Source organism: Ranitomeya variabilis, chromosome 5, assembly GCF_051348905.1.
Source record: "Ranitomeya variabilis isolate aRanVar5 chromosome 5, aRanVar5.hap1, whole genome shotgun sequence".
Classification (NCBI taxonomy): Eukaryota; Metazoa; Chordata; class Amphibia; order Anura; family Dendrobatidae; genus Ranitomeya; species Ranitomeya variabilis.
The window spans coordinates 411,819,784-411,845,306 of record NC_135236.1 but is presented as its reverse complement, the minus strand read 5'-3'; the positions used below and the strand labels follow the sequence as shown (position 1 = coordinate 411,845,306).

The 25,523-nt window shown below is 45.1% G+C and overlaps 1 protein-coding gene across 1 annotated transcript in view; it reads left to right on the top strand.

Annotated features, from left to right (window-relative positions):
• Window positions 1-25,523, top strand: part of CCDC38 (coiled-coil domain containing 38) — a 141,635-nt gene that overhangs the window by 5,758 nt on the left and 110,354 nt on the right. The window lies entirely within an intron of this gene.

The following is a 25,523-nucleotide window of genomic DNA, read 5'->3' as shown; positions in this document are numbered from 1 at the left end:
CACAAAACACAATCATGTCCAGATAGTTTGCTACAATGTATCAGTGCAGGGAAAATGCCCAGGATACTCAATAAAGGGTCCTACATTAGCCGCTCCACAGTTCTGACCAATGTCACTTTATGAGGTAATAACTCTGGATCGCTTCAACAGATCCCACTGATTCTGAGATAATTTTTTGTGACATTTTGTACTTCAAGTGTAACACCCCAGGTTCATGGTTGTTATAGTGGCATTGCTTTCCTCACGGGGAGAGTGATGTCATGATTGGAAGCGATGAAGGAACTCTTTTATCAATTAATCACAAACATGCAACATGTTCATACTCCAGGCCAGAAGGGGGAGCTCTGATCCAGTACTCCTATAAATATATTCTGGTCTGGAGGGGAAGTGAGTTAGTGAGTGCCAGACAGCAGACTGGAGCAGTCTGAGGCAGAGAAGGAAGAGAGGAGCTGTGCAGCCACGTGTCAGGACTCTGAACATTTTTTACCTTTTGTGCATTACTGCCCTTTTTCAAGATGGCGTCTTTGGTCTCATGTGCACTGTGTCTCCTGCTATAAAACTCCACCCCAGCCTTCAATCTGTGCTAGAGTATTCTAGGCCTTGCATCCAGCTCCTGACCTCTGATTACTCCCTGGCTATGCACCTGCTCCTGTGAACCTGTGTGGTGATCCTGCTACTCTGCTCTGAGTTCCTGCTGCATACACAAGTTTCCAGTAATCCTCCTTCATCTGCTGTTCGTGTTTACTTCCTTCTGCATTTGCTTGTCATGTAAGCTGTTGCTGCTTTGCAATAACCTGAGACTATTAACCAGGCCTCCCTGGTTGAGCTAAGATATGATTTGAACTGCCTAATAAGCATATCTATCTGTGCCTGGACTAAGACAAGGATTTATTAGTGTCAAGTATCCTCAAGAATAACTGTGCTTCATAGACTCTCTACTTGATTGCATTTTCCTCTGAAGTTTCCTATAGACTGCTAAGCTGCGTTTATTATTTGCACCAAGTGTTGTGGACTTGAGTTTCTCTCTGCACCTGTTTGAATCACCGTGTGATAATATAGACTTTACCACTTATAAAACTGTGTCCTGTAGTTGTCTTGTTCCACGCAAAGAGTCTCCTGAGTTATCCCCTATAATTATTACAGGATACTCTAGCCTAAAAAAAAAAAGGAGACTGCTGGAACAATGACTGCAGAAAGCAAATTAGAGCAGGTGTTTTCCATAATTAGATCACTGCAGAAAGATGTGGAAGGTCTGCAAAAGAAGTTTGGAAGCTTTGAACACAATCAACAAGTGTTTGGACAAACTTTGCAGGACTTGAGCAACCGCATGGCAGCCCAGGAAAACAAACTTGCTGGCATAGAGTCCCAGTATGGATGGGCTTTTCAGGACATAAGCACGCAAATAGCTGCACAAGTGACTTTACCCTCTGGGCAACCGCCACCAGCTGGCCCACCTAAGTTGCCCCCATTCAGATTTAATGGTGATCGCGACAAATTTCGTGGCTTTGTGAATCAATGTATGCTATATTTTGATGTGCATGCTGACCGTTTTCCTACTGATAGATCCAAAGTATTGTGTGTAATAATGCTACTGACCTCACGAGCGCTCGCCTGGGCGAATCCGATGATTGAGTCTCGTGACCCACGGTTAAATGACTTGGATGATTTCTTGGCCGCTATGGCATTAATGATTGATGACCCTAATCGCCGTGCAACCGCTGAATCTGCTTTGTTGTCTTTACGCCAGGCTAAACGTTCTGTTATTGAGTATGCCACTGAATTCAGGAGATTGGCGGTAGATACCAATTGAGACAGTTATGCACAATTGCCTATTTTTAAAAGGGGTCTGTCTAGTATTGTAAAAGATGAACTAGCTCGCTCGGAGTCACCACAAGAGCTAGAGACATTTATACAGCATTGTGTACGCATAGACATTCGCCTTACTGAGCGTAGGCAGGAGAAATTTGCTGCATATAACCGTGTTTCTAACTTTTCCCTTCCTTCCAAAGAGCCTGCAGGTAAAACCTCTCGGGAGGTGGAGGAGGTGCCCATGCAAATTGATTCCGTTCAGAGGCGCGAGATCAATGAGCGCCGGGAGCATCGCCTGCGTGAAAGTCTATGTTTCTACTGCGGCCAGTCTGACCACTTCTTGATCAATTGTCCTAAGTGTCCTAGACGGCCTAACAAGGTGCTAGCAGCAATAGGGGAGTATGACAACTGTGATGATGAATCTGACATCTCTGAATGTAGCCTGCCTTTAAACGCTGTATTCCATTCACTTTCTATGACTTCACCCCCCAAGGAGCTGAAGGAAAAGAACTCTCACTGTTCTCTCCCTATTAAGATCCTGTGTTCAGGACAGTGGATTTCCAGTTCAGCTATGATTGACTTTGGTGCAGGTGGCAATTTCATGGATATCGCATTTGCCAAGGAACATGGTATTAAAATTCAGCAAAGAGCCTCTCCAATTACCATGGAAACAGTGGATGGGTCACCTTTAATCTCTGTGCCTGTGGATCAGGAGACCGTACCCCTTGAAATTTTGTTGGAGCCTAAGCATCAAGAGCAACTTTCTTTCTTGCTAATTTCTTCTCCTCATTTTCCTGTGATTTTAGGCATTCCTTGGTTGCATTCTCAGAACCCAATTATCAACTGGGAGACCAAGGAGATTATCTGCCCAACAAGGAGCAACTCAGCGTTAACAGAAGCTGTCCCAGAGTCCACGGCTACGGAACCACATGTACAGGTATTTTCTTTACCTCCAGCTTATAAAGAGTTCTCTGACATCTGTGACAAGAAGAATGCAGATCAGCTTCCTCCACACAGGCATTATCACTGTCCCATTGAGCTGCTTCCCGGGGCAGCCATTCCTTTTGGTAACATATACCCTTTGGCGGCACCTGAGCTTCAAGCCTTAAAAGAGTATATTGATGAAAATCTGGCCAAAGGCTTCATACGTCCTTCTTCCTCACCAGCAGGGGCACCTATCTTTTTTGTAAAGAAGAAGGATGGGACCCTGAGACCCTGTGTTGACTATCGAGAACTCAATAAGGTAACCGTACGAAACCGTTACCCTTTGCCTCTGATTCCCGAATTACTGGAAAGAGTCCGCCATGCTAAGGTGTTCTCTAAACTGGATCTTCGTGGGGCTTATAATTTGGTGCGTATTCGTCCAGCGGATGAGTGGAAGACAACATTCAGATGCCGGTATGGACACTTTGAATCTCTTGTGATGCCCTTTGGGCTTTGTAACACCCCTGCAACATTTCAACATCTTGCTAATGACATTTTCAGAGATTTGTTGGACCAGTTTGTGGTGATCTATTTGGACGATATACTAATCTTTTCTGACTCTCTACAGGAACATGAAGAACATGTCAAAACTGTTTTAAGACGTCTGAAAGAGAACCATCTGTATATTAAGCCGGAGAAATGCGAGTTCCATCATTCTGAGATACAGTTCTTAGGTTATATCATCTCTCCCCAGGGGCTGAACATGGAATCTGGTAAGATTCAGGCTATCATTGACTGGCCGGTACCCAAGAACGTTAAGGAGGTCCAACGTTTTATTGGTTTTGCAAATTTCTACAGACGCTTCATTCAAAATTTTTCTGATATTGTCCGTCCCATTACTTCCTTGACAAAGAAGGAAAAGCCCTTTAAGTGGTCATCAGAGGCTCAAGAAGCTTTTGATCGGCTTAAAGTCTGTTTCACATCAGCACCGCTGTTGATACACCCAGATCCAACACTTCCTTTCATTGTGGAGGTGGATGCTTCTGATAATGCTTTGGGGGCTATTCTCTCCCAAAGAACTGGAGAGAAGGGTCTGCTACATCCTTGTGCTTTCTTTTCCCATAGACTAACCTCAGCAGAGAAGAATTACGACATGGGAGACAAGGAACTGCTGGCTATTATTGCGGCTTTCAAAGAATGGAGGCATCATCTGCAGGGAGCTGCACAACAGATCATAGTGCTAACTGACCATCGCAATCTAGAGTTCCTTAGATCCGCTATGTAAATTGCCTCTTCTGAGAAAAAAGAGGACTTAAACTCTATAGCGCCACCTGTTGGAAGTAGCGATCCTACAAGTCACAATCAACCCTTTAACGAGTCGTGCAATATGACTTAGGATAAAAGCCAAATCAATATCTCAATTTGCAGACACGGTGTTAGATCCGCTAGATGTCTTTCTCCTCGTCAGGCTCGTTGGAACTTATTTTTAAATCAATTTAACTTTGTTATCTCATACCGTCCAGGTTCTCATAATGGGAAGGCTGATGCTTTATCCCGAATCCATGCTGTGGATTCCATACCTGGAGCCCCGTCCAAGACCATTCTATCTGATGCCAATTTCATCGGAGTTATCCACGATCAGGACTTGTGGAGGAAGTGCAGGGAGGCCTATGAAGGTGATGTTTTTCTGGCCAACCCACCTGTGGACATTAATCTTGTCTTTAAGGGTGGCATGTGGTTCAGAGATCTATGTATCTACGTCCTGGAGGTCGTCCGTCTGCAGATCCTCAAGTTGGTACATGACTCCAAGTTGGCTGGTCACAGGGGGGTACAGAAGACACAAGAGTTCTTGAGCCGATTCTTCTGGTGGCCAACTTGCCTGAAGGATACCAAGGACTATGTTCTCTCTTGTGAGGTATGTGCCCGTTACAAGACTCCTCATGTGGCACGTACAGGTCTTCTACAACCATTACCTGTTCCGTCCCGCCCTTGGGGGTCTATATCAATGGACTTTATTGTGGAGCTGCCTACATCGGGGGGCATGAATACAATCATGGTGGTAGTTGATCGCCTGACTAAAGCTGCTCATTTTGTTCCGTGCACCGGCCTCCCCTCAGCTAAAGATACAGTGAACTTGGTTATACAGAATGTCTTTCGGTTGCACGGGGTTCCGGATGAGATCATCTCTGACCGTGAAGTACAGCTCACTTCAAGATTCTGGAAGGGGTTTGCTCTGCACTCAATATTAATGTCTGTCTCTCTTCTGCTTACCATCCCCAGACAAATGGTCAGACTGAGCGTACCAACCAGACACTGGAACAATATCTAAGATGTTATGTCAGCCATCTCCAGGATGATTGGTTGGAGTTGTTGCCGTTAGCCGAATTTTCATATAATAATTCTCAGAGCGCCTCCACTAAATTTACACCTTTCTTTGCCAATCTGGGTTATCATCCGTGTATTTTACCTAGGTCTCCAATTAATTCTCCGGTTCCGGCAGTGGAGGAAAGGCTGACTGTGATGAGACAGAATCTGGAGGTTCTGAAGGAATCCCTGACCACAGCTCAAGAACCGTATAAGAGATCGGCTGATAGATTCTGTAAACCTGCACCCATGTTCAAGGTAGGAGATTCCATGTGGTTAGCAACTAAGAATCTGAAGTTAAACGTTCCTTCACAAAAACTTGGACAGAAATTCATTGGCCCTTTCAAGATCAATGGTATTGTGAGCTCTTTGGCCTGCCGGCTGAAGCTGCCTGTCATGTCGGACGCTGTTCAGACCAGGTCGTCCGACAGACAGCGGTAATTCCGCTTTTGACCACTATTTGCTCATTGGCGTCTGCTAATTTTATCTAGCTGTTCCGGGGTTAATTTACCTAATCCTCGGATTGGAAGCTGGGCCTTTCCCATGGCCTTTAAATAGTTCTCCTGTTCATTGGGCGTCGCCGATTATAGCTTCTGTCTTGTGCGTTGTTATCTCGGTCTGGAGTGGAGAGCTGGTTGTTGGAGATTCGTTGCTGGTGGTGTATTTTCCTCTGTCTTATTTACTCCTTCCTATATTTGTATTTATTTTGCCCTGCACATTTATAGTGTATTCCTGAGTGACTGCGGCGTGGTGTATATTTTCCTTTATCCTTGTCTGTGCTAACTGTGGGTATTGGAATATTACCTCTTCACTGGGTGGAGGGCGGAGGTATCAGCCTAGGGTTAAAACAGGAGTCAGGGTGAGGTTCGAGGCCTGGACATGCACACCATCAGTGTAAACTCCAGGTAGAGGGTCAGTCAGTATTTCCCTAGTCTGAGGGAAACTGCAGGGGCCCGGGTTATTAGCTCTTGCTCACCTAGTCTCCCCGTGACACTGCCTAGGACAGTGAAGGTACACCCAGTTTTTCATGTATCTTTACTAAAGCCTGTATCTCCTAATACCTTCCAGGGACGTGTTGTGCCACCTCCGCAGCCTGTGGTGATTGATGGGCAAGAACAATTCGTGGTGGAGGAAATTATTGATTCCAGGATTCGCAGGAATCGGCTCCAATATCTGATAAGATGGCAGGGATATCCCCCTGAGGAAGACTCTTGGAAACTGTGGAAAACATCAATGCCCAATAGAAGATTTCTCGTTTTCATCAGAGATTCCCTGAGAAACCAGGTCCAGGATTGTCCTGAGGCCGCTTCTAAGGAGGGAGTAATGTCAGGACTCTGAACATTTTTTACCTTTTGTGCATTACTGCCCTTTTTCAAGATGGCGTCTTTGGTCTCATGTGCACTGTGTCTCCTGCTATAAAACTCCACCCCAGCCTTCAATCTGTGCTAGAGTATTCTAGGCCTTGCATCCAGCTCCTGACCTCTGATTACTCCCTGGCTATACACCTGCTCCTGTGAACCTGTGTGGTGATCCTGCTACTCTGCTCTGAGTTCCTGCTGCATACACAAAATTCCAGTAATCCTCCTTCATCTGCTGTTCGTGTTTACTTCCATCTGCATTTGCTGGTCATGTAAGCTGTTGCTGCTTTGCAATAACCTGAGACTATTAACCAGGCCTCCCTGGTTGAGCTAAGATATGATTTGAACTGCCTAACTGCCTGGACTAAGACAAGGATTTATTAGTGTCAAGTATCCTCAAGAATAACTGTGCTTCATAGACTCTCTGCTTGATTGCATTTTCCTCTGAAGTTTCCTATAGACTGCTAAGCTGCGTTTATTATTTGCACCAAGTGTTGTGGACTTGAGTTTCTCTCTGCACCTGTTTGAATCACCGTGTGATAATATAGACTTTACCACTTATAAAACTGTGTCCTGTAGTTGTCTTGTTCCACGCAAAGAGTCTCCTGAGTTATCCCCTATAATTATTACACCACGAGAGGTGCTGCAACTCCTGGAAAGAGAGAAAGGAAAGCAGAACAGATTGTAAAGAGCGTGAAGGAGAAAAGAGGCTCAGGCGAAGTGAAGAGCTGGGGAGAATCTGAACTTCTTCCACGCTGAAGCACATGAAACCGGTAGCCGGAATACTGAGGTTGTGCAGTACTCTACGTCTCACAGCAGAAACTAGTGGGACAGCAGATTGCAAGTTACATGTCCACCATACACCTGAAGACACAGTAAGACATAGAGCCCGGGTTGTGATAGAGATCCTGTAAAAAGGCTCGAGACACCTGTCATACGGCTATTGTCCTACCTAAAGGCGGATAGAGAGAACACGTGAGGACCTTGTGTGAGGCATAAGGCAGCAAGGGACTACACCACAGCGCTAGAGGGAAGGCTTCCAACTCCACCTGGTAAAGGAGATTCCAGATTTGCTTCTAAGCCGGCCGGACTATCGACACCAGTGATTCGGTACCTTGGACTGTGGATGCCTGAACCCTTCAGTAAAGAGGTAAAGAGACTGCAACCACGTGTCCTCCGTTTCTTTCCGGCACCACACCATCTTTGCCAAACACACCGGGAAATTTTGCAATTTTCAAACTTTTAATTTTTATGCCCTTAAACCAGAGAGTTATGTCGTACAAAATACTTAATCAATAACAATTTTTGAAACATAATTTTTTTGTTAGGAAGTTAAAAGGGTTAAAAGTTGACCATTGATTTCTCAGTTTTCCAACAAAATTTACAAAACCATTTCTTTAGGGATCATATCACATTTGAAGTGACTTTGAGGTGCCTATATGACAGAAAAAAAACCAAACTGAAGCCATTATAAGAACTGCATCCCTAAAGGTGCTCAAAACCAAATTCAAGAACTTTATTAACTTATTTTCACGAAAAATTTATGTTAAGCCCAAATTTCCTTGTTTTCACAAGGGAAACAGGAGACAATAGTGTTGTGTAATTTCTCCTGAGCACGTTGATATCCCATATGTGGGAGAAAAGTACTGTTTGGGCCCACAGCAGGGCTCAAAAGGGAAGGAGCACCATTTGACTTTTTGAAAGCAAAATTGGCTAGAATCGAAAGCGGACGCCATGTCCTGTTTGGAGAGCCCCTGTTGTGCCTAAACAGTGGAAACCCCCCACAAGTTACCTCTTTTTGGAAACTAGACCACTCAAGAAACTTATCTAGAAGTGTGGTGAGTACCTTGAACGCCAAGGTGCTTCACACAAATTTATAACGTTGAACCGTGAACATTTTTGTTTACACAAAAATTTCCTTTTAGCCTCAATTTTGTTATTTTCCCAAGAGAACATGAAAAAATAGACCCCAAAAATTGTTGTGCAATTTCTCCTAAGCACGCCGATATCTCATATGTGGGGAAAAGGTACTGTTTGGGTGCACAGCAGTGCTCGGAAGGTAAGGAGCTACATTTGACATTTTGAACTCAAAATTTGCTGGAATCATTAATGGACGCCATGTCCCTTTTGGAGAGCCCCTGATGTGCCTAAATAGTGGAAACTTCCCACAAGTGATGCCATTTCGGAAACTACATTCATCAAGGGATCTAGTTTCCAAAATGGTGTCACTTGTGTGGTTTTCCACTGTTTAGGCACACAAAGGGCTCTACAAACACAACATGACACCCACACACAATTCCATCAAAGTCTGCATTCCTACTCCTTCCTTTCTGTGTTCTGCCATGCACCCAATCAGTAGATTTCCCCCACATATGGGGTATCAGCATGCTCAGAAGAAATTGCACAACAATTTTCTCGTGTTACCCTTGTGAAAATAAAAAAAGTGACTAAAATAACATTTTTGTGGAAACGTGATTTTGTATTTTCGCAGCTCAACTTTATAAACTTAGGTGAAGCACCTGAGAGTTTAAAGTGCTCACCTCACATCTAGATACATTCCTCAAGGTATTTATCTAGACATGTGGTGAGCAACTTGAACCCCCAGGTGCTTCACAGAATTTTACAACATTGATCTATGAAAACAACACTTTTTTCCCCACAAAACTGTTGTTTTATCCCCAAATTTTTTCATTTTTTCAAGGATATCAGAGGAAAATGAACCCCAAAATTTGTTGTGCAATTTCTCATGAGTACACCGATATCCCATATGTGGTCAAAAACTACTTTTGAGGCACATTGCAAAGCTCAGAAGTGAAGAAGTGCCATATTGGAGTTCAAATTTGACTGGACTGGTTTGATGATGCCATGTCACATTGCATTGGCAAAGCGCCTGAGATGCCAGCGCAGACCCCCCTATATATTGCCTCATTATACAAACTACACTCCCCAATGAATTCATTGCAGTGATCATGTTGACACCCCATGTGCCTCACAGAATTTTATACCATTGGGCAGTGAAGAAAAAATAATTATATTTTTACCATTAAAATGTTTTAGCCCCAAGTTTTTAATTTTTAAGGGGTAATAGGAAAAAATGTACCTCAGCTTGTAAAAAAATTCTCCTTAGTACTTCAATACCCTACGTTTAAACGAGAAATATTTTTCATAAACAGTGCAAAGCTCAGAAGGGAAAGAGCACCATACTATAGTGCAGATTTTACTGTTATGGTTTGTGTGGGTGCCATGACCCACTGAGAGAGCCCCTGAAGTGTCAAAACAGCAGACCTCCTCATAAGTAACCCCATTTTACGAACTCCACCTCTTGATGATTTAATCTAGGGGTGCAGTGATCATATTGATACTACAGATTTGTCACAAAATCTTATACCATTGGGCAGTGAAGAAAAAATAATTAAATTTTTACCACCAAAATTTTGTTTTAGCCTCAGATTTTACATTTCCACAAAGAGAAATGGGTTAACATGGCACCAAAATTTGTTCCACAATTTCGGCTGAATGTGGAAATACTCCGTATGTGGTTGTACAGTACTGATTAGCCATATGGTGAGACTTGGGAGTGACAGAGTGTTACTTGCCTCCTTGAGAGCAGATTTTCCTAAAATAGCTGGGGGACTCCATATACAGGGTGGGTCATTTATATGGATACACCTAAATAAAATGGGAATGGTTGGTGATAACAACTTCCTGTTTGTGGCACATTAGTATATGGGAGGGGGAAAACTTTTCAAGATGGGTGGTGACCATTTTGAAGTCGGCCATTTTAGATCCAACTTTTTTTTTTTTCAATGGGAAGAGGGTCATGTGACACATCAAACTTATTGAGAATTTCACAAGAAAAACAATGGTGTGCTTGGTCTTAACATAACTTTATTCTTTCATGAGTTATTTACAAGTTTATGACCACTTATAAAATGTGTTCAAAGTGCTGCCCATTCTGTTGGATTGTCAATGCAACCCTCTTCTCCCACTCTTGACACACTGATAGGAACACCGCAGAAGAAATTTTAGCACAGGCTTCTAGTATCCGTTGTTTCAGATGCTGCACATCTCGTATCTTCACAGCATAGACAATTGCCTTCAGATGACCCCAAAGACAAAAGTCTAAGGTAGTCAGATCGGGAGACCTTGGTGGCCATTCAGCTGGCCCACGATGACCAATCCACTTTCCAGGAAACTATTCATGTAGGAATGCTCAGATCTGACACCTATAATGTCGTGGTGCACGATCTTGCTGGAAAAACTCAGGCAATGTGCCATCTTCAGTGCATAAAGAGGGCAACACATCATCATGTAGCAATTTCAGATATCCAGTGACATTGAAGTTTCCATTGATGAAGAATGGCCCCACAATCTTTGTACCCCATATACCACACCATGACATCAATTTTTGTGTTCCAATTTTTGCATTTCCTGGAAAGTGGATTGGTCGTCGTGGGCCAGTTGAATGGCACCAAGGTCTCCCGATATGACCCCCTTAGACTTTTATCTTTGGGGTCATCTGAAGGCAATTGTCTGCTGTGAAGATACGAGATGTGCAGCATCTGAAACAACCGATACTGGAAGCCTGTGCTAGCATTTCTTCTGCGGTGTTGCTATCAGTGTGTCAAGTGTGGGAGAAGAGAGTTGCATTGACAATCCAACACAATGGGCAGCACTTTAACCCCTTAGTGACGGAGACAAATTTTTGAAATCTGACCAGTGTCACTTTATGTGGTAATAACTCTGCAACGCTTCAACAAATCACAGTGAATTTGAGATTGTTTTTTCATGACACATTATACTTTATGACATTGGTAAATTTAGGTCAATATGTTTTGTTTATTTATAAAAAATATCAAAAATTTGTGAAAAATGTTAAAAAAATTGCAATTTTCAAAATTTGAATGTTTATCCCTTTAATCCAGATGGTCATACCACAGCAAACCATTAATAAATAACATTTCCCACATGTCGGCTTTACATCAGGACCATTTGTAAAATGTTATTTTATTTTGTTAGCATTTTAGGAGGTTTAAAAATGTAGCAGCAATTTTTCATTTTTTCAAGGAACTTTACTAAATTTATTTTTTTAGGGACTTATCCATGTTTGAAGTGACTTTAGGGATCTCATATATTGGGAAACCCCCAAACGTGATACCATTTTAAACACAGCACCCCCTGACATACTGAAAACTGCAGTCAGGTAGTTTATTAACTCTTCAGGTGCTTTACAGGAATTAAGGCAAAGTGGCATGACAGAAATGAAAATGTGTATTTTTACCACCTAAATGCCTCTAACTTCTAAACAGATTACTACAGCCATCAGACTCTAAGGCCTCTATTTGGTTGTGAATTGCCATGGCAAACATCAGGACCACAAAATCATGATCTGAGGGCACCAATTTGGATAAAGAGGAAGCCCCTACACTCTGTTAACCATTTATAATGATGTAGTCACTACTGACATCAGCATCTAAGGGGTTAAACAGATTTGGATGGTGCAAATGCAGCGCCCCAGAGTCCTGGTCGTTGCAGTACTGTAGCTCCGCCACTAAGGGGTATCACAGACACCAATACATTTCACAGTCTGGCCTCCAGGGGGAGCTAAGGGTTCTGTTTATTAGGCCACTCCTCACAATCTGGTAAAACTGGGGGTTAGGCAGGAAGTTTGAAGAGAAAGCTGACTGGGTTGGAACCAGGCAACACCTTGTGGCAGGGGGTGTTGTAGGGGAAGATTCAGAGGGGTCCCTGTCAGGGGTGGGATCCTGACAGAGGCCTAGCAACCAGAAAGAACGTTACGGGACCGCGCCTGCACGATATAGCGGCGGTATTCCAAGAAAGGACAAGAAGCGAGGTATATTGTGCTGAGTGAGAAACGAGATCAACGCAACAAGGAGAATACCAGTAGGAGTCGTGCTGTAAGACGAGGCAACATCCTACTGAGGCGCATAACCGGTGGCCGGAACGCCGAGGAAGTATAGAGCTCCAAGCCAAACTTCAAACCTACGGCAGGACAGTCAGTTATAGGCGGGCTGTCTCACCCAATAGACCTAGGAAGACACAGGGGGGTAACAACAGGAGTGGGGCGACGCTACAGTCCCGGAAGAGCTCCGAGCCTCCCCATCATACGGGTGCGTCCGAACCATAAGATCTGGGGGACGTGGAAGAACATCAGAATCGAGTTGTGAGGGAACACGAGAAACAGACACAACAGTTGTGAGGACTATCCCGTGGTGCTCAGCAGGGAAGGACTACAACACACAAGCGCTAGAAGGTAGGCACAGATTTCCACCTGCAACGGGAGCTCTGGATGTGCCATCGGACCGACCAGGCTTGCGCAGCCTGGTTAACCGTATTCTGGATTGAGGACCCTGAAGCCTTCAGTAAAGAGGTAAAGAGACTGCAACTTGGTGTCCTCGTTATTTACTGCACCGCACTACCACCGCCAAACACACCTTTCATTGGGCGCCCCTCAGCAGGGTCACGGACCGGGTCTAGCCACCGTGACAACCCCAGAGCAGAGACTCAGAGGCCCGGTACCGGGTACCCCTCGGCCCTGCGGCAGTGGGGGCGCTGCAATTTTGGCGTCACAAACAGGATCTACTTAAGCCTGAAGAATCAGGTCATGTGTGCCTTGGAACTGTGATTTATTATACTTGGACTGTGACTTATTGCAAAGACTGTGGATTGCCACTTGCCGCCAGAAGTTCCCGCCAAAACCGCCGCCATTACAGCGCTGAGGAGAGCGCAGGAGAAGAAGAGGGGCGTGGAGTGGGCATAGACAAGCTGAAGAGCGCGAAAGACAATGGCCGCCCAGTCTAAATATTTCTGCCCCTTGAGGACGTGTCCATCAGCAGCCGAGATCCGCCTACTGATCCTCGATGGTGGGCGGAGACAGAGAAAACGAAACCGCCCACGAAGGAGAGAGCGGGAAAAGGACCAGGAAGAAGAAGTCAGTGACATGGAGGACGCCATGGCCAGCCGCCCAGAGCCGGAGCGTGGGGTCAGAGCCGAGGACTCCCCCAGCTACCCGGAGAGGCACCGCAGCCAGACCTCCACAGTTGACGCTGACCTCCTGCAGACCGGAGCGGACGAGCTGATGCACCAACTCCTGCAGACGCAGCTGAGCACTGAGGCCGGGTGGAAGAAGACCATCATTGGGAGCCTCGCCAGACGTCTGTCGGCAGCCTCATCTGGTCCGGAGCAAGAAGGAAGTTACAGCGCTCCAAAGCCAGAAAGCCAGGCCCTGCCGGAAAGCGAGATGCTGCGAGCAGAGATGACAACGTCGCAGCACAAGGCCCCGCAACCAGCGTTCCAGACCCCAGCGGAGGCAGAGCAGACCGGCACCGGAGGGACCGTCTCTGAAGCAGGTATGAAGAACGACCCTGCCCCGCCAACAGAGGACCCGCTGATAGGCCCCGTCGTGGCACCCCCTCTCCCTGGGACCTATAGACTCCGGCGCCTTACACCCTGGGATCGGGCCACGGGTATGGAGCACTTCTTAAAGGCCCCGATCTCGCCGATCACCTTGCCGAGCGAGGTCTATGCGGAGCTACGGCCGCCAGAGCGAGAGTAAACCTCGATGCCATGGATATGTAAATAGTTAACTGTTTGTTTCCCTGCTTTTTGCTGCTTTATACCCGTCTAGGGTTAACTCTTAAAGGGATCCCTTTGTTGACCCGGGATCCCTATTGCCTTTTGTTTGTTTTCTACTTGTTGCCTTAGTTATCAAGAGACTGCCGAATCATGGACGGTGAATGATTCAAAAACTGATGTTGTAAATAGTTTGCACCTTCTTAAAGGTGCTCTCTACTGGTTTTACACAAGGAAAGGAATCTTTGCGAAGACACTGGTCTAGGAACCAGCATCGGAGTCCTTACTGCAAACAGACTTGCAGCTTGAGAAGTTGCACTACCTCATAGAGACTTGGTTCCCTCTTAAAGGGAATGTTCACATATTGCACTTATGAACAGTGTTGCCTTAAGATGGTTAAATGGCAATAATGTCTTGAAAGAAGAAGTTAAATGTAACTAACTAGTTGATTGTAAGAAATGTTGGTAATGTGCTCTGAAATACAGTCCTGTAAAGGTGAAAGTTAGAAGAAAGATGCAGCAGACCCGTAGGGGTAGACATAGCGTCCTGCATACATGTCAGTAAGAAAGTAATGAAGGAAGTGTAATGTTTTATTTAATAGAAAATGTTTAATAATGTGCTAGAAAATGGGGACAGGAAGTGAACTCGTAGGGGTTAGTGGTGAGTCCTCTTAGGAGCCATACAGAGATGGCTCAGTAATCCGAACTGAAAGATGGATGATATGTTCTATACTGTGTATAGTAGTAGAAATACAGTAGGCCCGGGCAGAAAGGGGCGGTCCTGTAACAGAAAGGAGAGGCAGTAGGTCTGGAGCAGTTAGGACAGGCGGTCCTGCCAATGTAAAGAAGGAGAATGCATAAAAGTTGAATAGCCTTATAATGTTTTATAAGAGGGTCTTTAGTGGATTTAGCGAGTACGTCCTTAAAGGCAATGTTAAATTATTGTTCAGAAATTTGCACTAAGTAGAATACCCGGTTGGGTAAAAGAAGTTATTTATAGTATGTTACTTAAATATTTAACCATGTTTGTAACATTCAAGTGTCCTCACCTCCCATAAAGGGAAGCTCTGTTAAAAAGTTTACTTGTACTTGCATTTTCAAAATTGTATGTCTTTTTGCTGACATGTATTGTTGTTTTCTTCCCAGTCCAGGAGTACTGGATTTAACCGGGGGGGAGTGCAGCGCCCCAGAGTCCTGGTCGTTGCAGTACTGTAGCTCCGCCACTAAGGGGGGCTATGGTACGTCTGATGGCACTGAAGGAGTTCATCTGACCAGGTATCACAGACACCAATACATTTCACAGTCTGGCCTCCAGGGGGAGCTAAGGGTTCTATTTATTAGGCCACTCCTCACAATCTGGTAAAACTGGGGGTTAGGCAGGAAGTTAGAAGAGAAAGCTGACTGGGTTGGAACCAGGAACACCTTGTGGCAGAGGGTGTTGTAGGGGAAGATTCAGAGGGGTCCCTGTCAGGGGTGGGATCCTGACAGAGGCCTAGCAACCAGAAAGAACGTTACGGGACCGTGCCTGCACGATATAGCGGCGGTACCCCAAGAAAGGACAAGAAGCGAGGTATATTGTGCTGAGTGAGAAACGAGATCAACGCAACAAGGAGAATACCAGTAGGAGTCGTGCTGTAAGACGAGGCAACATCCTACTGAGGCGCATAACCGGTGGCCGGAACGCCGAGGAAGTATAGAGCTCCAAGCCAAACTTCAAACCTACGGCAGGACAGTCAGTTATAGGCGGGCTGTCTCACCCAATAGACCTAGGAAGACACAGGGGGGTAACAACAGGAGTGGGGCGACGCTAGAGTCCCGGAAGAGCTCCGAGCCTCCCCGTCATACGGGTGCGTCCGAACCATAAGATCTGGGGGACGTGGAAGAACATCAGAATCGAGTTGTGAGGGAACACGAGAAACAGACACAACAGTTGTGAGGACTATCCCGTGGTGCTCAGCAGGGAAGGACTACAACACACAAGCGCTAGAAGGTAGGCACAGATTTCCACCTGCAACGGGAGCTCTGGATGTGCCATCGGACCGACCAGGCTTGCGCAGCCTGGTTAACCGTATTCCGGATTGAGGACCCTGAAGCCTTCAGTAAAGAGGTAAAGAGACTGCAACCTGGTGTCCTCGTTATTTACTGCACCGCACTACCACCACCAAACACACCTTCATTGGGCGCCCCTCAGCAGGGTCACGGACCGGGTCTAGCCACCGTGACAACCCCAGAGCAGAGACTCAGAGGCCCGGTACCGGGTACCCCTCGGCCCTGCGGCAGTGGGGGCGCTGCACAAACAGTGATCGTGGCTGATACAGCAAGTTGTCAGCTATAGTGTCCAGCCGACAGCTGCTGGATTGTCTCCTGTATGGGGATGGTATTCTCTTATATCTCAGGTCAGTTAAAAGACGTATTGGCTGTCATTAAGGTGTTAAACACATTTTATATGTGATCATAAACTTGTAAATAACTCATGAAAGAATAAAGATACATTAAAACCAAGCACACCATTGTTTTTCTTGTGAAATTCTCAATAAGCTTGATGTGTCACATGACCCTCTTCCCATTGAAAAAAATAAAGTTGGATCCAAAATGGCAGACCTCAAAATGGTCACCAGCCATCTTGAAAAGTTTTCCCCCTCCCATGTACTAATGTGCCACAAACAGGAAGTTGATATAAATTACCCACCCTGTACTGTTATGATCCTTAGTGGTTGAGGATCACAAAATACTCCAGCTAAGTAACAAAACATAGGACAAGCTCTAGGGAGGTGGTAAACTGGACTGACCGCAAATCTGAACCTATCCAACACACTAGAGGTAGCCGGTGAACGTGACTAAAATCCTAGACGTCTCGAGCCAGCCTGAGGAACTAACTACCCCTAGAGAGAAAGAAAGACCTCACTTGCCTCCAGAGAAATAATCCTCAAAGATATAGAAGCCCCCAACAAATAATAACGGTGAGGTAAGAGGAAGGCACATACACAGGGGTGAAAGCAGATTCAGCAAATGAGGCCCACTAATACTAGATAGCAGAAAATAGAAAAGGGGTCTGTGCGGTCAGTAAAAAACCCTTACAAAATATCCACACTGAGATTTCAAGAACCCCCGCACCAACTAACGGTGTGGGGGGAGAAACTCAGTCCCCTAGAGCAACCAGCAAGCGAGGAAATCACATTTTAGCAAGCTGGACAAGAAACATGATGAATGCTGATAATCAAAAAATAAACAAACAAAAACTTAGCTTGTCTTGGAGAGACTGGGAGCAAGGTAGTCACAAGGAATCTGAAGAGCACTGAATACATTGAGAGCAGGCAAGGAACTGAGTATCCAGGTGAGCTAAATAGGAAACCAACCAAGGATAACGAACCAGCTGATGCTGCCAACCTGCAGAAAGACAACACTACACAGTACCGCTTGTGACCACTAGAGGGAGCCCAAAAATAGAGTTCACAACAGTACCCCCCCCCTTGAGGAGGGGGTCACCGAACCCTCATCAAGACCCCCAGGGCGATCAGGATGAGCCGCGTGGAAGGCACGAACCAAATCGGCCGCATGAACATCAGAGGCGACAACCCAGGAATTATCCTCCTGACCATAGCCCTTCCACTTAACCAAATACTGAAGCCTCCGTCTAGAGATACGAGAATCCAAAATCTTCTCCACCACGTACTCCAATTCGCCCTCGACCAGCACCGGAGCAGGAGGCTCAACAGAAGGAACCACAGGTACCACATACCTCTGCAACAAAGACCTATGGAACACATTATGAATGGCAAACGATGCTGGGAGATCCAAACGAAAAGACACCGGGTTAAGGATTTCCAAGATCTTATAAGGACCGATGAAGCCAGGCTTGAATTTAGGAGAGGAGACCTTCATAGGAACATACCGAGAAGACAGCCACACCAAATCCCCAACACGAAGTCGGGGACCCACACCGCGGCGGCGGTTGGCAAAGCGCTGAGCCTTCTCCTGTGACAACCTCAAATTGTCCACCACATGGTTCCAAATCTGCTGCAACCTATCCACCACAGAATCCACCCCAGGACAGTCAGAAGACTCAACATGACCCGAGGAAAAACGAGGATGGAAACCAGAATTGCAGAAAAAAGGCGAAACCAAAGTAGCAGAACTAGCCCGATTATTAAGGGCAAACTCGGCCAATGGCAAAAAAGTCACCCAATCATCCTGATCAGCAGAAACAAAACATCTCAAATAAGTTTCCAACGTCTGATTAGTTCGCTCGGTTTGGCCATTAGTCTGAGGATGGAAGGCCGACGAAAAAGACAAATCAATGCCCATCTTAGCACAAAAAGTCCGCCAAAACCTGGACACAAACTGGGATCCTCTATCAGACACAATATTTTCAGGAATGCCGTGCAAGCGAACCACATTCTGAAAAAATAGAGGAACCAAATCGGAGGAAGAAGGCAACTTAGGCAAGGGCACCAAATGGACCATCTTGGAAAAACGATCACACACCACCAAGATGACAGACATTTTCTGAGATACTGGAAGATCCGAAATAAAATCCATGGAAATGTGCGTCCAAGGCCTTTTCGGAATAGGCAAAGGCAAAAGCAAACCGCTGGCACGAGAACAGCAAGGCTTAGCCCGAGCACAAATCCCACAAGACTGCACAAAGGAACGCACATCCCGCGACAAGGAAGGCCACCAGAAGGACCTAGCCACCAAATCTCTGGTACCAAAAATCCCAGGATGACCCGCCAACACCGAAGAATGAACCTCGGAAATAACTCTGCTGGTCCATCTATCCGGGACAAACAGTCTCTCTGGTGGACAACGGTCAGGTCTATCCGCCTGAAATTTCTGCAGCACTCGTCGCAAATCTGGGGAAATGGCAGACAAAATCACTCCCTCTCTGAGAATACCAGCCGGCTCAGAAACTCCCGGAGAGTCAGGCACAAAACTCCTAGAAAGTGCATCAGCTTTCACGTTCTTCGAACCAGGCAGGTATGAGACCACGAAGTTGAAACGGGAGAAAAACAACGACCAACGAGCCTGTCTAGGATTCAGGCGCTTGGCAGATTCAAGGTAAATCAGATTTTTGTGATCAGTCAAGACCACCACACGATGTTTAGCTCCTTCGAGCCAATGTCGCCACTCCTCAAATGCCCACTTCATAGCCAACAACTCCCGATTACCAACATCATAATTCCGCTCGGCAGGCGAACACTTTCTTGAAAAGAAAGCACATGGCTTCATCACAGAGCCATCAGAGCTTCTCTGCGACAAAACAGCCCCTGCTCCAATCTCAGAAGCATCAACCTCGACCTGGAAGGGGAGAGAGACATCTGGCTGACATAAGACTGGAGCTGAAGAAAACCGGTGCTTCAGCTCCCGAAAGGCCTCCACGGCCGCAGGAGACCAATTAGTCACATCAGAACCCTTCTTGGTCAAATCCGTCAAAGGTTTAACCACGCTAGAAAAATTAGCGATGAAACGACGGTAAAAATTAGCAAAACCCAAGAACTTCTGAAGACTCTTAACAGACGTGGGCTGAGTCCAGTCATGAATAGCCTGGACCTTGACTGGGTCCATCTCCACAGTAGAAGGAGAAAAAATAAAACCCAAAAAGGAGACCTTCTGTACTCCGAAGAGGCATTTTGAGCCCTTCACAAATAAAGCATTAGCACGCAGGACCTGAAACACCATCCTGACCTGCTTCACATGGGACTCCCAATCATCAGAAAAGACCAAAATGTCATCCAGATAAACAATCATAAATTTATCCAGATATTCTCGGAAGATGTCATGCATGAAGGACTGAAACACAGAAGGAGCATTAGAGAGTCCAAAAGGCATCACCAAGTACTCAAAATGGCCTTCAGGCGTATTAAATGCTGTTTTCCATTCATCTCCCTGCTTAATGCGCACAAGGTTATACGCACCACGGAGATCTATCTTGGTGAACCAACTGGCACCCTTAATCCGAGCAAACAAATCAGACAATAGTGGTAAAGGATACTGAAATTTGACTGTGATTTTATTCAGAAGACGATAATCTATACAAGGTCTCAAAGAACCGTCCTTCTTGGCCACAAAAAAAAATCCTGCACCAAGAGGGGAAGAGGATGGGCGAATATGTCCCTTCTCCAAAGATTCCTTTATATAACTCCGCATCGCGGCATGCTCTGGTATAGACAGATTAAAAAGTCGTCCCTTAGGGAATTTACTACCAGGAATTAAATTTATAGCACAGTCACAATCCCTATGAGGGGGCAGGGCACTGGACCTGGGCTCATCAAATACATCCTGGTAGTCAGACAAAAACTCAGGGACCTCAGAAGGAGTGGAAGAAGCAATAGACACCAACGGAGCATCGCCATGAATTCCCTGACAACCCCAACTTGACACAGACATAGCTTTCCAATCTAAAACTGGATTATGAGCCTGCAGCCATGGCAGACCCAAAACGACAACATCATGCAAATTATGCAGAACAAGAAAGCGAATCACCTCCTGATGTATGGGAGTCATGCACATGGTCATTTGCGTCCAATACTGAGGCCTATTCTCAGCCAATGGCGTAGCATCAATTCCCCTCAGAGGAATAGGAAATTCCAAAGGCTCCAGGACAAAACCACAGCGCCTGGCAAACGACAAATCCATCAGATTCAGGGCAGCACCCGAATCCACAAAAGCCATAACCGGGTAGGACGACAAAGAACAAATCAAAGTAACAGACAAAATAAATTTAGGCTGCATAGTACCAATGGTGACAGGTTTAGCGATTTTTTTTAAGCGTTTAGAGCATGCTGAGATAACATGAGTAGAATCACTACAGTAAAAGCACAACCCATTTTGACGTCTATGACTTTGTCGCTCAATTCTGGTCAGAGTTCGGTCACATTGCATAGACTCAGGTCTCTGTTCAGAAAATACCGCCAAAGGATGAGCAGATTTGCGCTCCCGCAAACGCCGATCAACCTGAATGGCTAAAGCCATAGAATCACTCAGACTTGTAGGGGTGGGAAACCCCACCATAACATTCTTAACAGCCTCAGAAAGACCTTCTCTGAAATTTGCAGCCAGGGCACACTCATTCCATTGAGTAAGCACCGACCATTTCCAAAATTTTTGACAATACACCTCTGCTTCATCCTGACCTTGAGAGATAGCCAGCAACGCTTTTTCTGCCTGATTCTCAAAATTAGGCTCCTCATAAAGCAGTCCAAGAGCCAGAAAAAATGCATCTACATTAAGCAATGCAGGATCTCCTGGCGCCAGAGAGAAAGCCCAATCTTGAGGGTCGCCACGCAACAAGGAGATAACAATTTTAACTTGCTGAGCGGAATCACCAGAGGAACGAGGTCTCAGAGAGAGAAATAACTTACAATTATTCTTAAAATTTAGAAACCTAGATCTATCTCCAGAAAACAACTCAGGAATGGGTATCTTTGGTTCTGACATAGGGCTATGAATAACAAAATCCTGAATACTTTGCACCCGTGCAGCAAGATGATCCACACTAGAAGCCAGAGTCTGAACATTCATGTCTGCAGCTGAGCTCAAAACCACCCAGAGTTCAAGGGGATGAAAGAAGCTAAACAGACTGCAGCAAAGGAAAAGCGGGAGGAAAAAAAAAAAAAATGTACTCAGGTCTTCTTTTTATCCCACTTCTGCGATGCATTAAACACTTTTTGGCCTGCTCTACTGTTATGATCCTTAGTGGTTGAGGATCACAAAATACTCCAGCTAAGTAACAAAACATAGGACAAGCTCTAGGGAGGTGGTAAACTGGACTGACCGCAAATCTGAACCTATCCAACACACTAGAGGTAGCCGGTGAACGTGACTAAAATCCTAGACGTCTCGAGCCAGCCTGAGGAACTAACTACCCCTAGAGAGAAAGAAAGACCTCACTTGCCTCCAGAGAAATAATCCCCAAAGATATAGAAGCCCCCAACAAATAATAACGGTGAGGTAAGAGGAAGGCACATACACAGGGGTGAAAGCAGATTCAGCAAATGAGGCCCACTAATACTAGATAGCAGAAAATAGAAAAGGGGTCTGTGCGGTCAGTAAAAAACCCTTACAAAATATCCACACTGAGATTTCAAGAACCCCCGCACCAACTAACGGTGTGGGGGGAGAAACTCAGTCCCCTAGAGCAACCAGCAAGCGAGGAAATCACATTTTAGCAAGCTGGACAAGAAACATGATGAATGCTGATAATCAAAAAATAAACAAACAAAAACGTAGCTTGTCTTGGAGAGACTGGGAGCAAGGTAGTCACAAGGAATCTGAAGAGCACTGAATACATTGAGAGCAGGCAAGGAACTGAGTATCCAGGTGAGCTAAATAGGAAACCAACCAAGGATAACGAACCAGCTGATGCTGCCAACCTGCAGAAAGACAACACTACACAGTACCGCTTGTGACCACTAGAGGGAGCCCAAAAATAGAGTTCACAACACTGTACAGAGCTCCTAAGTGCTAGAACAGCTGACCCCCCCTCAAGTGACCTCATTTTGGAAATTATACCCCTTTGGGAATTTATCTACACGTGTGACAATTTTGACCTCCTTGGGTGTTTTCCAGAAACAATGAGCAGTGGATAGTAGTGAGTAAATTGCAAACTGCCATTGTAGGGCCCAGTGTGTTGTGGTGCCCTGTACATTATGCCCAGCTTGTGCTTTTGGAGACATGCACCCATAAATTACACGAGCTCTTTTCACTACAGAAATCCCAAACATGTGGATGTTAAATGTGGTTTAGGCACAGTGGGGCTCAGCAGGGAAGGTGCATTTGGATTTGGGAGTACAGAATTTGCTGGAATTCATTTGGGGTGCGGGGAACCATAGCACTTGTCCTGATCCTTTGTAATCCTTTGTATGTGAAAGCCCCCTACATTTCCACAGGTGACAGACCTGAGTGGGGACTTGCTATTTTTGTAGATCGAGTTGAAGCTTTCACTGGGAACATTTTACATTGATCCGTATCACATTTATCCGGCGCTCTAAGCTGAGCACTTACTTTGGAGTTTCCATCTAAATCTCTGAGGGTTCCATTCACTATAATGAGGCAGCAGAGTTAATCTGGACTCCACTGGGCCTGTGTCCAGCGGTTTACTTCTTTTCAGAAGTGCACAAAACTGTGGGGGACCACACTTTTATGCACATCTATAAACACGGAAACTGCTGGATCACAGGCCAGACGGTGTCCACAGTTTCTTCATCTGCCTCATTATAGGGAATCTTCCATCAGGGGTTCCGACTGAATCACCTATTTCAGTGATTTACACGGATACCCCGCTGTAAGTGCTCAGCACAGAGCGCTGGTTAAATGTGAGCCGAGCCTTACTGTGATCTTTTAGAGGCAGAATGAAAAAATCAACAGCAGATGAAGAATTGGATTTATTTATTTTTTACACCTGTGATAGACTCACTGGTAATGTAATAGAGGGGAAATATGTTTCACTGCGCCTAATGGCCTCAGTAATATAAAATCCAGAGTTTTATTTCCTCCGGTACAGTAAGTGTTGCAAGGGTTAAGTTAACATACTGTATGTTGTGGGCTGGTTTTTGCGGGGACATTCATAGAGTGGGTGAGAGAGTGTCCCCTCATATCACCAGCTACAGAGCCACTGTGTGCTGACAGGATCTTGGTGAAGTCACAGTCATGTGATCAGTCACGTGGTTGAGGAGTCACATGGTCAGGGCTAAAATGGCTGAAGGAAAGAACTTTCATTGTTCAGTGTGTGCACCTCCAGAATGAGCATTCCAGGGCTGTGTTGCATGGTCTTGTGAAGGAATGTGTTTGTGCTGCCACAATTTTGTTTTGTTTTCTTGTTTTGCCCAGAGGGCTGTATTTTCTTTAACACACTTTGGTTTATGCTACCTACAATAAACCCAAAGAAGTTCTTAAAGACACAGTGTAACTGTGGCTACCGCCTTGTGCAGCCGAGTGAGCCGCTCTACCACACACCATTCCCCATTTCTATATAAGCAATAAGACAATTTTTTTTTCAGGTCAGTGTGATTACAGTGATGCCACATTTGTATAGTTTTTTTGTTTGGCTGCGTCACATGCTAAAAGACGCTTTTTTAATGCACATCGTCATATTTTAAGAGCTATAGTTTTTCCATATTTTGGCCGACAGAGTCATGGGAGGGCTTGTTTTTTGCGGGAAAAGTTGTTGTTTTTATTGGTACCATTTTTGGTTCTACAAAAGAAAAGAAAACCCCCCCATAAAAATGTATACTTTATTGAATTCCAAAAAATACCCAAATAGAACAATAGCCTTAGTAATAGGTAGGTAAAAAATCAAAACGGGAGATAAACTCCCAGATAAGTCTATATAGCAGCAAACCTCAGTACGGTAAAACTAACCGAGTAAAAAGCGAGCCTCAGTAGATAACCAGAGGTTAACCCACCCTCATGCAACAGTACCAGTGATATACCAATGTTGACAAGTACTTAGTTAAGTAGATGTGCAGATATAAGTGAGAATTCCCTAGATACTACACAGAACCTATATAGATATGTGCCTACCTAGATGCGGAGGTTGGCACCCTAAGAAATTCGAGAACGGCGCCCCCGCTCGTGCGATGACTGTCCCTAATCTCCTGTAAACACCCTATAAGGAGACAGTCAGAAGTAGAAGGCCAGGCGGCTTGTACTAACTTGTATTAGCATATTCTGTGTCATAACAAGTATAAAAAGCCCACCCCCAATGTGATGTAAGTACAGGGACAGATAGGTACTATGCACATAAATACAGGGAAATCTAGGTATTATACAACATCAAATTACTTCAAACTGACACCAAAGATAAGGTCATTCACCATGGTACTGCTACAATAAAACATGTATATAAACAATGTATGATAAATGCCACAGTTAGCATATAAATACTGCGTCACTACACCCCCCAACCACAGGCACCCGGCCAACAGACACAAGGTTAGCCCCTACAATAAAGAAATCCACATCATATAATATTTTACTCATCTGTCAGATGTACGTAGTTGTGGGTCCTAATAAAGTGACTCCCCATTCGGATCAAAACACAGCTCTCGACGCGTTTCCCCCAGAGTTGGGTTCATCAGGAGAGACGATAATGTGGCAGTATGAAGTTGTCCATAACAAGGTACCATTTTTGGTCACATAAGTTTTTTTAATCACTTTCTATTCTGATTTTCGTGAGGCAAAATGAACAAAAGTCAGCAATTCAGGATTTTTTAATGTAATTCTGCGTGTGGTAAAGTCGATAAAGCAGCTTCATCAGAATAATTACAGAATAATTACAGTGATACCTCATTTATCTTTAGAGGTCTGCCTCTACTGAACACTAGGCCTTTTCTGACCTTCCTCCAGGATACTGTCTTTGTCCTCTCACTTTAGCCCCACCCACTCTGGACTAGTCCTAGTTAACCCTAACCGTCTCTATTAACCTCCTGCTGCTGGGCAGAACACAAACTATCACTAATAACGTATATTGCTAAAC